Raw genomic sequence first — 16,802 nt, 5'->3', positions numbered from 1 at the left:
GTATTACTACAAACAATCCCCCTCCCCCTCTCAGTGCTCGGTTTCTGTTGATTTATTTGTGGAAGCATCACATCAAGTCCTTGGTGGATGCTCCACAATTGATAGGGGTCTGTCTACTTGCTAGCTGGTGTCTGGCAGTTACATATTCCCTTCATGTACCCCATATAAGTGAACGGGGTGGGATTAATTACTGGCCGGAGCTAGTGCTATACAAGGGATAACCCCTATTGTGAACATTAGTTTCTCTTGGATATTACTCCCGTTCTATATTTTAGGGTATACTAATAAAGTTTAACATTTTAAGTATACAACTACACAAACGTTCAGTTGTCCAGTGATTAGTGTTTATAGGTGAACGTAATCCAATTATATCTCAATCAGGGAGACCCTCTAACACAAAACACAAGATAAATTCTTGATGAAAGTCATCCACTCTCAGGGCTCATGCACACGACCGTTGTTGTTTTGCGTTCTGTTTTTCACGGATCCATTGTTCCATATCTGAGTGTTTTTTTTCTCTGATTTAAGTTCTCTTCCATTCCGTTATTCCACAAAACATATCCGAATGGTTTCCGTGTGGAATCGTTTTTTTGCGGATCGGAAACAGTAACTTATTAATCACCAAACACATGACCAATATGGGCTGGGCATAGCATTTCTACAGTATGGATCCGCAAAATACAGATGAAATACGGATGACATACGGATGTGTTCCGTGTGCGTTCCGTATTTTTTGCGGACCTATTGACTTGAATGGGGCCTTGTACCGTGATTTGCAGACAATAATAGGACATACACCACTTTTTTGCGGAACAGAAATATGGAAACAGAATGCACACAGAGTACCTTCCGTTGTTTTTGCGGACCCATTGAAGTGAATGGTTCCGCATACAATCTGCAAAAAAAACGGAATGGAAGCGGAAAGAAAATACGCATGAGCCCTTAGGGCTAACCAGAAAGACTGCGATCCGGTCGGCAGAGAAAAAGCACATGACTGCGCACCCCCCTTAAGCAAAGAAATAACCACACCGACTCGCTGTTTCTCATCCCCAGATGAGTGTGGACGTAGCCTAAAATACAGTTTATACGCCTCCCTAAACAAAATTAAATTATCACCCCAGAGAATCTGTCTGGGAGGGCAACTTTAAATAAGGAAGGTTAAATGACCACATAAGTAACCCCTGGGGGCAAGGGTTGTGGCCATTACCAGAAACAACACAGACACCTATTGATCCACAAGGAAAACCTGTCAAATCAAACCACGTGTTGCCAGTCTCACAGATCTCCTGCCACTCACTGTCGCCGGGACGTCCGTATGTCTCGGTACGTCCGTGACACATAAATAGCATGGAATCGTGAAATAATATACAATTTGGGGTGTGGCATACCATTAGGAATCTGATTTATGGAGCTATCTGGTAAATTTATTAAGTAAAATTTAAGTATCGGTTCTAAAATGAGGGACATTTAAGGAAGGCATTTGACATGATGCTATGGTCTCCAAATGTGTAACAAGTTCCCCCACCTACCATGGGCCATTTATAGATGCCTTCTTTAGTGGCAGAGGAGCCATTGGGCCCTGGTGACTGCTACCTCTGTACTCCCTATAGCTACACCCCTGTTTAAGGAGCAAAGAGTGAGTTGGGTTAACAGAAGAGATTGCCCCACCTCCACCCCAAAATAGGAACAATTGTGAAATACAGGTATAGTTCTGTAGAAGGATAATCACAATGTTATATGTAAATTATGCGTTTTGGAATTAGCCTTTAAATTAAGAAACACTTTAAGAAAAAAAAAAAGTCTACCATGTGTTGGTAAATTTCCATAAGCCTGAAACATCTGTATATGATCATATGGATGTCAATCACTAAAACAATTATTTCACTGCCTAGGCATTTGTAATGAGTTAATTATAAATCTGTTCTTGTATAAAGGTAACAATAAGCACTTCAAGCATTGATCCTTAGGAAGACTTGCTACAGTGCCATTAGAAAATATATAAAATGTGCACTTCTACACAATCTGCTGCATATAGGTCAGGTCTGGTGGTGGTCTATACTACTTGGCGTAGTGCTGCTCTAATGACCAGGGGTACAGTATATATGATGGGCATGTATACTGAAGTATACTGTAATGTACAGTGCCTTGCAAAATTATTCACCCCCCCTTCACTTTTTTCGTATTTTGGTACATTACAGCCTTAAGTTCAATGTTTTGTTAATCTGAATTTTATGTGATGGATCAGAACACAATAGTCTAAGTTGGTGAGGTGAAATGAGAAAAATATATAAATAAAACTATTGTTTAGAAAAAGAAAACAGAAAATTGGCATATGAGCATGTATTTACCCCCTTTGTTAGGAAGCCTATAAAAAGCTCTGGTGCAACCAATTTTCTTCAGAAGTCACATAATTAGTGAAATTATGTCCACCTATGTGCAATCTAAGTGTCACATGATCTGTCATTACATATACACACCTAAGAAAGAGGCATCACTAACCAAACACTGCCATGAAGACCAAGGAACTCTCCAAACAAGTAAGGGACAATGTTGTTGAGAAGTACAAGTCAGGGTTTGGTTATAAAAAAAATATCCAAATCTTTGATGATCCCCAAGAGCATCATCAAATCTATCATAACCAAATAGAAAAGAACATGGCACAACAGCAAACCTGCCAAGAGACGGCCGCCCACCAAAACGTACGGACCAGGCAAAGAGGGCATTATTCAGAGAGGCAGCACAGAGACATAAGGTAACCCTGGAGGAGCTGCAGAGTTCCACAGCAGAGACTGGAGTATCTGTACATAGGACGACAATAAGCCGTACTCTCCATAAAGTTGGGCTTTATGGCAGAGTGGCTAAAAGAAATCCATTACTTTCAGCTAAAAACAAAAAGGCACGTTGTGAGTTTGTGAAAAGGCATGTGGGAGACTCCCAAAATGTATGGAGGAAGGTGCTCTGGTCTGATGAGACTAAAATTGAACTTTTCAGCCATCAAAGAAAACGCTATGTCTGGCCCAAACCCAACACATCACATCACCCAAAGAACACCATCCCCACAGTGAAACATGGTGGTGGCAGCATCATGCTGTGGGGATGTTTTTCAGCAGCCGGGACTGGGAAGCAGGTCAGAGTTGAGGGAAAGATCGGTGGTACTAAATACAGGGATATTCTTGAGCAAAACCTGTACCACTCTGTGCGTGATTTGAGGCAAGGACTGAGGTTCACCTTCCAGCAGGACAATGACCCCAAACACTCTGCTAAAGCAACACTTGAGTGGTTTAACCCCTTAAGGACCAGGCCATTTTTTTAAAATCTGACCAGTGTCACTTTAAGTGGTGATAACTTTAAAACGCTTTGACTTATCCAGGCCATTCTGAGATTGTTTTTTCGTCACATATTGTACTTCATGACACTGGTAAAATGAAGTCAAAAAAATTATTTTTTTGCATAAAAAAATACCTAATTTACCAAAAATTTTGAAAAATTAGCAAATTTCAAAGTTTCAGTTTCTCTACTTCTGTAATACATAGTAATACCCCCAAAAATTGTGATGACTTTACATTCCCCATATGTCTACTTCATGTTTGAATTATTTTGGGAATGATATTTTATTTTTTGGGGATGTTACAAGGCTTAGAAGTTTAGAAGCAAATCTTTAAATTTTTCAGAAATTTACAAAAACCCAATTTTTAGGGACCAGTTCAGGTCTGAAGTCACTTGGCGAGGCTTACATAATAGAAACCACCCATAAATTCTAGAAACTACACCCCTCAAGGTCTTCAAAACTGATTTTACAAACGTCGTTAACCCTTTAGGTGTTGCACAAGAGTTAGTGGCAAATGGGGATGAAATTTGAGAATTTCATTTTTTTGCCTAATTTTCCATTTTAACCCACTAACAAAGCAAGGGTTAACAGCCAAACAAGACTGTATCTTTATTGTCCTGACTCTGCAGTTTACAGAAACACCCCATATGTGGCCGTAAACTACTGTGCGGCCACACAGCGGGGCGTAGAGTGAAATATGCGCCGTTTGTTTTTTGGAAGGCAGATTTTGCTGGACTGTTTTTTTGACACCATGTCCCATTTGAAGCCCCCCTGATGCACCCCTAGAGTAGAAACTCCATAAAAGTGACCCATCTAAGAAACTACACCCCTCAAGGTATTCAAAACTGATTTTACAAACTTTGTTAACCCTTTAGGGGTTGCACAAGATTTAATGGAAAATAGAGATACAATTTCAAAATTTCACTTTTTTGGCAGATTTTCCATTTTAATATTTTTCTTCCAGTTACAAAGCAAGGGTTAACAGCCAAACAAAACTCATTATTTATGGCCCTGATTCTGTAGTTTACAGAAACACCCCATATGTGGTCGTAAACTGCTGTACGGGCACACGGCAGGGCGCAGAAGGAAAGGAATGCCATACGGTTTTTGGAAGGCAGGTTTTGCTGGACTGTTTTTTTGACACCATGTCCCATTTGAAGCCCCCCTGATGCACCCCTAGAGTAGAAACTCCAAAAAAGTGACCCCATTTTAGAAACTACGGGATAGGGTGGCAGTTTTGTTGGTACTAGTTTAGGGTACATATGATTTTTGGTTGCTCTATATTACACTTTTTGTCCGGCAAGGTAGCAAGAAATAGCTTTTTTGGCACCGTTTTTTTTTTGTTATTTACAACATTCATCTGACAGGTTAGATCATGTGGTAATTTTATAGAGCAGGTTGTCACGGACACGGCGATACCTAATATGTATACAATTTTTTTTATTTATGTAAGTTTTACACAATGATTTCATTTAAAAAAAAAAAAAAAGTTTTAGTGTCTCCATAATTTAAGAGCCATAGTTTTTTCAGTTTTTGGGCAATTATCTTAAGTAGGGTCTCATTTTTTGCGGGATGAGATGATGGTTTGATTGGCACTATTTTGGGGTGCATATTATTTTTTGATCGCTTGCTATTACACTTTTTGTGGCGTAAGATGACAAAAAATGGCTTTTTTTACACCGTTTTTTTATTTTTCTTTTTTTACGGTGGTCACCTGAGGGGTTCGGTCATGTGATATTTTTATAGAGCCGGTCGATATGGACGCAGCGATACCTAATATGTTTACCTTTTTTTTATTTATGTAAGTTTTACACAATGATTTCATTTTTGAAACAAAAGAAATCATGTTTTAGTGTTTCCATAGTCTAAGGGCTCTTTCACACCTGCGTTATTGTCTTCCGGCATAGAGTTCCGTCGTCGGGACTCTATGCCGGAAGAATACTGATCAGGATTATCCTAATGCATTCTGAATGGAGAGAAATCCGTTCAGGATGCATCAGGATGTCTTCAGTTCCGGTACGGAACGTTTTTTGGCCGGAGAAAATACCGCAGCATGCTGCGCTTTTTGCTCCGGCCAAAAATCCTGAAGACTTGCCGCAAGGCCGGATCCGGGATCAATGCCCATTGAAAGGCATTGATCCGGATCCGGCCTTAAGCTAAACGTCGTTTCGGCGCATTGCCGGAGCCGACATTTAGCTTTTTCAGAGTGGTTACCATGGCTGCCGGGACGCTAAAGTCCTGACAGCCATGGTAAGTGTAGCGGGGAGCGGGGGAGCAGTGTACTTACCGTCCGTGCGGCTCCCCGGGCGCTCCAGAGTGACGTCAGGGCGCCCCAAGCGCATGGATCACGTCATCACATGGATCACGTCATCCATGCGCATGGGGCGCTCTGACGTCATTCTGGAGCGCCCGGGGAGCCGCACGGACTGTAAGTATACCGCTCCCCCGCTCCCCGCTCCTACTATGGCAACCAGGACTTTAATAGCGTCCTGGGTGCCATAGTAACACTGAAAGCATTTGGAAGACGGTTCCGTCTTCAAATGCTTTCAGTACACTTGCAGTGTTACGGATCCGGCAGGCACCTCCGGCAACGGAAGTGCATGCCGGATCCCAACAACGCAAGTGTGAAAGAGGCCTAAGAGCCATAGTTTTTTCAGTTTTTGGGCGATTATCTTGGGTAGGGTATGATTTTTGCGGGATGAGATGACGGTTTGATTGTTACAATTTTGGCGTACATGCGACTTTTTTGATCACTTTTATTACCTTTTTTGTGAAGTAAGGTGGGCAAAATTTCAATTTCATCATAGTTTTTTATTTTTTATTTTTATGGCGTTCACCGTTCGGGTAAAGTAACATGACAGTTTTATATATCAGGTCGTTACGGATGCGGCAATACCAAACATGTGTAGGGAATTTTATTTTTTTCATTTTTAATCAGTGATAAATGTGTTTTTTGATTTTTACTTTTTTTTTGACCCAGACCCACTTGGTTCTTGAAGATCCAGTGGCTCTGATGTCTGTATAATACAGTACAGTAAAATATATAGTGTACTGTACTGTATTTTACTTACACTTTGTCTGAACAGATCTATGCCTTTAGCACAGATCTGTTCAGCACCATGGACAGCAGGATGCCTGAGACGGCGTCCTGTTGCCATGGGAACCTTCCCCGTCTGCTCAGTAGTGGTCAGAACTGCGCAGACGGGGAAGGGTAAGGACGGGGATGTCTGGGGGCTGTCTGGGGGCTCCCTCCCTTTCCATCGGGGGGCTCCCTCTCCATCGGACCGCGGTATGGAAAGGGTTAAACGGCTGACATCGCATAACAGATGTCAGCCGTTTATACCAGAGTGTCAGCAATGTGCTGACACCCTGGTATACCCACTAGACGCCAATGATTATTCAAGGGGAGGCGGGCGGGGGATCGCGATCCCGCCTGCTGCACCGCCCGCATCCCGCACCCGCACCGCCCGCACCGCCTGAAACATATGTATTTTAGGAATACTAAAGTTTCTGATCCGCGCGGTCAGGGACCGCGGGGATCAGAAACTGCAGAAAGCGCAACAAACCACAGGTCTGAATTGACCTGCGGTTTGTTGCGATCACGGACATGGGGGGGTCATGGGACCCCCCCGCGCATTTAGCCGAGGTGCCTGCTCAATGATTTGAGCAGGCACCTTGTTCCGATCACAGCCGGCCGGCCGCAGTGATCGGAACAACACATGACGTACCGGTACGTCATGTGTCCTTAAGGACTCGGGAAACATGCCGTACCGATACGTCATGTGTCCTTAAGGGGTTAAAGGGAAAGATGTAAATGTGTTGGAATGGCCTAGTCAAAACCCAGATCTCAATCCAATAGAAAATCTGTGGTCAGACTTAAAGATTGCTGTTCACAAGCGCAAACCATCCAACTTGAAGGAGCTGGAGCAGTTTTGCAAGGAGAAATGGGCAAAAATCCCAGTGGGAAGATGTGGCAAGCTCATAGAGACTTATCCAAAGCGACTTGGAGCTGTGATTGCCGCAAAAGGTGGCTCTACAAAGTATTGACTTTAGGTGGGTGAATAATTATGCACATTGACTTTTTCTTTTATTTTGTCCTATTTGTTGTTTGCTTCACAATAAAGAAAAACAACACATCTTCAAAGTTGTGGGCATGTTCTGTAAATTAAATGATGCAAATCCTCAAACAATCCAGGTTGTGAGGCACAAAAATACAAAAAAAGTCAAGGGGGGTGAATACTTTTGCAAGGCACTGTATATGTTTCTGTCACAGTACAGTAGTGGTCACACAGGACATCAACTACTATTTTACAGTTGTGTATGCAGTGTATGAGGGACTTAGGCAGTGATGAGGTTTCTGTAATCAGGCCTGGAGTTACCTATATGGACAGTATGCTCTTATCTCTAGGGGGCACTGAGAAGATGTTTCTAGTGAAGGGAACGTTTACATATGAATATACTGTAGAATTTGTATTGATATCTACATTTTAAACATTTCTTTGTTAAAATGGTATTCCCAGCTAAGACATTTATGGTGAATCCACAGGATGCCCTCTGCATTAATTTCTATAGGAGATACACGAAGACTTTAGCACGCTTGCACATGGGAAGTGGTGTCAGGGGATCTCATTCCTTGGCATACAGTGGATATAAAAAGTCTACACACCCCTGTTAAAATGTCAGATTTCTGTGATGTAAAAAAATGAGACAAAGATAAATCATTTCAGAACTTTTTCCACCTTTAATGTGACTTATAAACTGTACAACTCAATTGAAAAACAAACTGAAATCTTTTAGGTAGAGGGAAGAAAAAATATAAAAATATGGTTGCTTAAGTGGGCACACCCTTAAACTAATACTTTTCTGAAGCACCTTTTGATTTTATTACAGCACTGGGTATGAGTCTATCAGCATGGCACATTTTGACTTGGCAAGATTTGCCCACTCTTCTTAGCAAAAACACTCCAAATCTGTCAGATTGCGAGGGCATCTCCTGTGCACAGCCCTCTTCAGATCACCCCACAGATTTTCAATCGGATTCAGGTCTGGGCTCTGGCTGAGCCATTCCAAAACTTTAATCTTCTGGTGAAGCCATTCCTTTGTTGATTTGGATGTATGCTATGGGTCGTTGTCATGCTGAAATATGAAGTTCCTCTTCATGTTCAGCTTTCTGGCAGAAGCCTGAAGGTTTTGTGCCAATATTGACTGGTATTTGGAGCTGTTCACAATTCCCTCTTGCTTAACTAAGGCCCCAGTTCCAGCTGAAGAAAAACAGCGCCAAAGCATGATGCTGCGACCACCATGCTTCACTGTGGGTATGGTGTTCTTTTGGTGATGTGCAGTGTTGTTTTTGCGCCAAACATATCTTTTGGAATTATGGCCAAAAAGTTCAACTTTGGTTTCATCAGACCAAAACACCTTTTCCCACATGCTTTTGGGAGACTTCAGATGTGTTTTTGCAAAATGTAGCCTGGCTTGGATGTTTGTCTTCATAAGAAAATGCTTTCGTCTTGCCACTCTATCCCATAGCCCAGACATATGAAGAATATGGGAGATTGCTGTCACATGCAACCACATTAAGGTTTTTTTGTTTTCTTCCCTCCACCTAAAAGATTTCAGTTTGTTTTTCAATTGAGTGGTACAGTTTATAAGTCACATTAAAGGTGGAAAAAGTTCTGAAATGATTTATCATTGTCTAATTTTTTTACAGCACAGAAACCTGACATTTTAACAGGGGTGTGTAGACTTTTTATATCCACTGTAGGTGCAGGTCCTAGACATAGGACAGGCACCTATCAGACATCCTGTACATATACCCCTTTAATTAGATACTCACAGTTCTGTCCACAGAAGACACCCGAGAAGGCTGAAGACAGTGCTAGATACTGTGAGGAGTACACTACAATAATCTGTTTTGTTTTTAAGAGCAGAAAAACATGACTACAGTGGGACCTACTTAATGGGGATAGTCTAATGTCCCAAACAGAAACAATATACTACATAAGGCCTCATGCATGTACCTAGAAACCACAATGTGAGTTTCTGGGTGGCGTACATACCATAGAGGCAATATAGGTTACTGCTAGGAAAAACTTTGGAAGAGAGAGTGGGGGATAGGGCAAATAATCCTGGAAAGTGATGAAATGATGTCCTGACTTGCAAAATTTGGCACAGAAATGGGCCCTGTTTTCATTTTTGCTATGGAGTTCCAGCTCTTCTGTGTATGACCCTTTGCCCCAGTAAGCTACCACATAAGCAATGCATTTTGTCATCTTTACACTGGGTCCAAAATACCTTGTAACATCCTTGCAATAAATTACTTTGCAAGAGTGGGGGATGGCCATGGAGAGGAAAAGAACTGCCAATAATTGCCTTCCTTTCCCTTCTCGCTGGCATCAACAAGAACTCTACTGGAGTCCAGCAGTTTCCTACCATCGGCCAACTTGTCTATCAGAACCAAAGGAGCTGGCATAAGTAAAAGAAAAGCATTTTGCAAATTGATACCGGTATATGTTGCAAAATGCCTTTGTGTTTTTTCGCTTAAACATAATGTAGGAACCTAAATACAGAGTATTTAGCAGCAGTAAGACATTCTTAAGATGTAGTTAGTCTCTTTTTTACCTTTTAGACTGTTTATTCAAATGAAAGCGACACAAAACCCCTGGCAGTTAAATGGCAATCAAATTATAACCTGTAGATCAGCCATCCATCACACTGCCTATGGCCGTATATATCTGCAGGGTTTACCTACACATATGGAAATAAAAATGTCATACTTTTTTTTTTTAAGTTTTACTTTTATGGTGTTTTTTATTTCTATTTAATGTGACTCTAAAACCATGGTCATAGTGTGTGAAGTAATATGTTATCAATTGTAATTATTCAACAGGGAATCCTTCAGACTCTAATGAATAATAATTTGATTCTGTTTTTAAGTAAATGGCGCCCTAAAATTGTTCAGGCTCTTGCAATGCAAGATGTGAATTCCAGGTGGCGTATCCATCTCATTGCCCTAATAGAAAGTTACTTATGGGAAGATGAATCTGTCACCTAGAAGAGCTGGCAGGACATATGCCAAAAATGAAACAAGATGGTCATCAGCAATGGAACAAGGGTTTCTAGTCAAATATAAGCAGGTGGTTTTCTGTGCTGTTTTTTCCCCCACATCGAAGTGACTAGATAAAAAACCAAAACCAAAACCACCAGAGACCAGGCATGTTGTGGTTTAAAATATCACCTGTATAAACCCAACCTAAGCCCTCATGCATACAACCTTATGACTCTATACAAGGTTCATGTTGTGCAAATCTAGTGGTATAAGGACTATAGGGGGTCTCCATACCTCAATGTATTGCGTGTTTGCTGGTACAGAAAACTTTTTTGTACACGTTTGTGAGTCACCTAATGAAAAATTGTGTCATGGTTCATCGGATGCCATGTGGGCGCCAGTTTTCACCATTGAAGTCACTATATTGTGATAAATTACATGCATGTGTAGTGCCCTGGAACAAGGTTACTTTGGACTATGGACGTTTGTGGACATTTGTCCCTATTTGTTACTATGCAAGCAATCAACTCACTACTTTAGTGTACTTGGAAGGGTTAATTTGCCCTATGACTTGGTCCTGTTGTTTACACCTAAATTGTTTATATTGAACTGCATTTTATATTTCTATTGTAATACATCCTGTTTATTTGCACTGTTATTGCACTATAGTTGCATTTTGCAGTGGAAAAGAGTAATATACAGCCAGCTAATAAAAAAAACTTTGGGACTTTTTATCTATGCACTGAGAAGTTAGTAATCTTCCACAGTTAGAATCAGGGACTATTCAACATTTGAAGGGGAAGGGGGGGAACAGACACACTGGCACTTTGTCATAAATAAGTCCCCATACCTTAAAAGAGCTAAACCAGACTGCCAGACAGAAATTGCAACATTGTTTCTGTTTAGGCTGGACATCTCCACTCCACCCCTCCCACTAGAAGATTCTAGTTCAGTTAGAAACTGTATATAAGGAAAACAATCAGAACCCCTAGTTGTCTTCAGACAGGAAACAGTGCTTAGCAGGAGAGACTCTGACAAATTACATGAATAACCAGAAGAAGATGCTGAGATGGGGATACTGAGCCACAGACCCTAAGTCACCAGCCCTTAGAGACCAAGGAGCCAGCCAGAGAGAGGAACAACTAGATCAGGCCTTTCCTCAGCATGAAACCTTCTGCCAGCAAGGAGACTGTAGAAGCCAGCTTATTTCCTTGCCTGTATTGTTTTGCGTTTGAGTTCCTCCAGGAAAGAAGCACACTGGTTTACTGCAGACCCTGACTATCTGCACTTATTTCTCATTGGAATACACCATGCACTTTGGCGAGCAGCAATACATGGTGACACCTCGATGGTGGTCCGGGGGATCCAGCGTAGTGTTGGGATCAGTCCAAACCCTACCACTGCACCTAGACCAGTAATGTCTGATTTTTTAGGAGAAACATGGAACACAAGGGTTAGACATTTGATACATGCAACATGTACACAGGGAGCCATGATGTAGAAGGGGCCCACTGAAATCTAAACAGCTTCTTTGTATTCGATTGCATGTAAGTGAATTAATATATGAATACCTTAACCTTGGTTTCTTTCTCAAATATATATATATATATATATATATATATATATATATACACACACACACACAGTGGATATAAAAAGTCTACACACCCCAGGTTTCTGTGATGTAAAATAAATTAGACAAAGATAAATCATTTCAGAACTTTTTCCACCTTTAATGTGACCTAAAAACTGTACAACTCAATTGAAAAACAAACTGAAATCTTTTAGGTAGAGGGAAGAAAAAATATAAAAATATAATAATATGGTTGCATAAGTGGGCACACCCTTAAACTAATACTTTGTTGAAGCACCTTTCGATTTTATTACAGCACTCAGTCTTTTTATATATGAGTCTATCAGCATGGCACATTTTGATTTGGCAAGATTTGCCCACTCTTCTTGACAAAAACACTCCAAAATCTGTCAGATTGCAAGGGCATCTCCTGTGCACAGCCCTCTTCAGATCACCCCACAGATTTTCAATTGGATTCAGGTCTGGGCTCTGGCTGGGCCATTCCAAAACTTTAATCTTCTGGTGAAACCATTGCTTTGTTGATTTGGATGTATGCTTTGGGTCGTTGTCATGCTGAAATATGAAGTTCCTCTTCATGTTCAGCTTTCTAGCAGAAGCCTGAAGGTTTTGTGATAATATTGACTGGTATTTGGAACTGTTCACAATTCCCTCTAGCTTAACTAAGGCCCCAGTTCCAGCTGAAGAAAAACAGCGCAAAAGCATGATGCTCCCACCACCAGTTTCTTGCTTCACTGTGGGTATGGTGTTCTTTTGGTGATGTGTAGTGTTGTTTTTGCGCCAAACATATCTTTTGGAATTATGGCCAAAAAGTTCAACCTTGGTTTCATCAGACCATAACACCTTTTCCCACATGGGAGACTTCAGATGTGTTTTTGCCAAATGTAGCCTGGCTTGGATGTTTTTCTTAGTAAGAAAAGGCTTTCGTCTTGCCACTCTACCCCATAGTCTAGACATGTGAAGAATACGGGAGATTGTTGTCACATGTACCACACAGCCAGTACTTGCCAGATATTCCTACAGCTACTTTAGTTTTGCTGTAGGCCTCTTGGTAGCCTCCCAGACCAGTTTTCTTCTCGTCTTTTCATCAATTTTGGAGGGACGTCCAGTTCTTGGTAATGTCACTGTTGTGCCATATTTTCTCCATTTGATGATGACTGCCTTCACTGTGTTCCATGGTATATCTAGTGCCTTGGAAATTCTTTTGTACCCTTCTGACTGATACCTTTTAACAATGAGATCTCTCTGATGCTTTGGAAGCTCTCTGTGGACCATGGCTTTTGCTGTGGGATGCGACTAAAAAAAATTCAGGAAAGATCAACTAGAGCAGCTGAACTTTATTTGGGGTTAATCAGAGGCACTTTAAATGATGGCAGGTGTATGCTGACTCCTATTTAACATGATTTTGAATGTGATTGCTTTATTCTGAACACAGATACATCCCCAGTTATAAGAGGGTGTGCACACTTATGCAACCACATTATTATTATTATTTTCTTCTCTCCACCTAAAAGATTTCAGTTTCTTTTTCAATTGAGTGGTACAGTTTATAGGTTACATTAAAGGTGGAAAAAGTTCTGAAATGATTTTTCTTTGTCTCTTTTTTTTCACAGCACAGAAACCTGACATTTTAACAGGGATGTGTAGACTTTTTATATTTTATATATATATATATACAGTACAGACCAAAAGTTTGGCCACACCTTCTCATTCAAAGAGTTTTCTTTATTTTCATGACTATGAAGGCATCAAAACTATGAATTAACACATGTAGAATTATATACATAAAAAACAAGTGTGAAACAACTGAAAATATGTCACATTCTAGGTTCTTCAAAGTAGCCACCTTTTGCTTTTATTACTGCTTTGCACACTCTTGGCATTCTCTTGAGGAGCTTCAAGAGGTAGTCCCCTGAAATGGACTTCCAACAGTCTTGAAGGAGTTCCCAGAGATGCTTAGCACTTGTTGGCCCTTTTGCCTTCACTCTGTGGTCCAGCTCACCCCAAACCATCTCGATTGGGTTCAGGTCCGGTGACTGTGGAGGCCAGGTCATCTGGCGCAGCACCCCATCACTCTCCTTCATGGTCAAATAGCCCTTACTTTCAAAGTTTTCCCAATTTTTCGGCTGACTGACTGACCTTCATTTCTTAAAGTAATGATGGCCACTCGTTTTTCTTTACTTAGCTGCTTTTTCTTGCCATAATACAAATTCTAACAGTCTATTCAGTAGGACTATCAGCTGTTTATCCACCTGACTTCTCCTCAATGCAACTGATGGTCCCAACCCCATTTATAAGGCAAGAAATCCCACTTATTAAACCTGACAGGGCACACCTGTGAAGTGAAAACCATTTCAGGGGACTACCTCTTGAAGCTCATCAAGAGAATGCCAAGAGTGTGCAAAGCAGTAATCAAAGCAAAAGGTAGCTACTTTGAAGAACCTAGAATATGACATATTTTCAGTTGTTTCACACTTGTTTGTTATGTATATAATTCCACATGTGTTAATTCATAGTTTTGATGCCTTCAGTGTGAATCTACAATTTTCATAGTCATGAAAATAAAGAAAACTCTTTGAATGAGAAGGTGTGTCTAAACTTTTGGTCTGTACTGTATATATATATATATATATATATATAAGCGGGCACTCATACACTTGGCAACCAAATTGAGATGTGCAGAAAATATTTAATGTTAAATCCCCATAAAAATAAAGTGATAAAAATAGTAATAACAATACAATAAAATACAATAACATATATTAAAAAGCAATCACATATATACTAAATGGTCGGTATAATCGATATATGTTCGAGAGATAATCGATAAATAATCGGTAAGTTCGATAATAATCAATAGTAGTCAATATTATAAATCGTACCGAAAATCTTCAAGTAATACCCAGGCTTTGTATGTGCTGTTATTGCAAAGAGGAAGGTATTTCCTTTATAACTCTATCCCAGATTGAGAAGGTGAATGTCACTTTAAATGTTGAGGTACTTTTTCCCTGGGAGCACAATATGCTCATGTGGCGTCCACAGGAATCCGATAATATTCAGCTTAGAGTCTCTTATGGCATTTCTTTTATGAATAAAGGTAAACTTAGAATCAATGTTCGGCTTACCGTCTGATGTCTGCTGTCTCCCGATTGCTTGAACGGAGCTTTAAGTATTCGCCGGCTTGTTTGATCGATCCTTGAGGCAAGCTATTTCGAATTCCGCGGGAGTTCCAAAGATCGCGGGAGTTGACACTCTGTTCCGCAATTTCCTTCGGTACAGCTTTCAACAAAGAAGATATATATTCCTTTCCTGTAGAGACCACTGAGGAAGGGAGAGCGAATCTACCTGAAACACGTATGGTGAAACAAGTTATGTACCTGTATTGAAAAGCCTCCGATAAACCTGTATGGCCATACAGAAAAAACCTCTACAGGAAAGGAATATATATCTTCTTTTTTGAAAGCTGTACCGAAGGAAATTGCGGAACAGAGTGTCAACTCCCTCGATCTTTGGAACTCCCGCGGAATTCGAAATAGCTTGCCTCTAGGAGCGATCAAACAAGCCGGCGAATACTTAGAGCTCTGTTCAAGCAATCGGTAGACAGCAGACATCAGACGGTAAGCCGAACATTGATTCTAAGTTTACCTTTATTCATAAAAGAAATGCCATAAGAGAATCTAAGCTGAATATTATCGGATTCCTGTGGACGCCACATGAGCATATTGCGCTCCCAGGGAAAATGTACCTCAACAAGTGACATTCACCTTCTCAAACTGGGATAGAGCCTTGAAAAAGGCTCATTTAAGAGCCGAAACGTTGCATCGGATGGTTGAATAAAGGAATCACTATTTTTTCATCTGACTGGAGTGACGTCCATTTTCTGGATTTATATATTGGGACATAGACACAATTGTAACATTTTTGGCTCCATACACCACCACAATGGATTTGAAATGAAACGAACAGGATGTGCTTTAACTGCAGACCGTTAGCTTTAATTTGAGGGTATTTACATCCAAATCAGGTTAACGGTATAGGAATTACAACAGTTTGCATATGTGTCTCCCACTTGTTAAGGAACCAAAAGTAATGGGACAATTGGCTTCTCAGCTGTTCCATGGCCAGGTGTCTGTTATTCTCTCATTATCCCAATTACAATGAGCAGATAAAAGGTCCAGAGTTCATTTCAAGTGTGCTATTTGCATTTGGAATCTGTTGCTGTCAACTCTCAAGATGAGATCCAAAGAGCTATCACTATCAGTGAAGCAAGCCATCATTAGGCTGAAAAAACAAAACAAACCCATCAGTGAGATAGCAAAAACATTAGGCGTGGCCAAAACAACTGTTTGGGACATTCTTAAAAAGAAGGAACGCATCAGTGAGCTCAGCAACACCAAAAGATTTGGAAGACCATGGAAAACAACTGTGGTGGATGACCGAAGAATTCTTTCCCTGGTGAAGAAAACACCCTTCACAACAGTTGGCCAGATCAAGAACACTCTCCAGGAGGTAGATGTATGTGTGTCAAAGTCAACAATCAAGAGAAGACTTCACCAGAATGAATACAGAGGGTTCACTACAAGATGTAAACCATTGGTGAGCCTCAAAAATAGGAAGGCCAGATTAGAGTTTGCCAAACGACATCTAAAAAAGCCTTCACAGTTCTGGAACAACATCCTATGGACAGATGAGACCAAGATCAACTTGTACCAAAGTGATGGGAAGAGAAGAGTATGGAGAAGGAAAGGAACTGCTCATGATCCTAAGCATACCACCACATTAGTGAAGCATGGTGGTGGTAGTGTCATGGCGTGGGCATGTATGGCTGCCAATGG

The sequence above is a fragment of the Bufo bufo genome, chromosome 3, assembly GCF_905171765.1.
Source record: "Bufo bufo chromosome 3, aBufBuf1.1, whole genome shotgun sequence".
In the NCBI taxonomy this organism is placed as follows: Eukaryota; Metazoa; Chordata; class Amphibia; order Anura; family Bufonidae; genus Bufo; species Bufo bufo.
The sequence above is the reverse complement of the archived record's forward strand: the minus strand, read 5'-3'. Positions refer to the sequence as shown.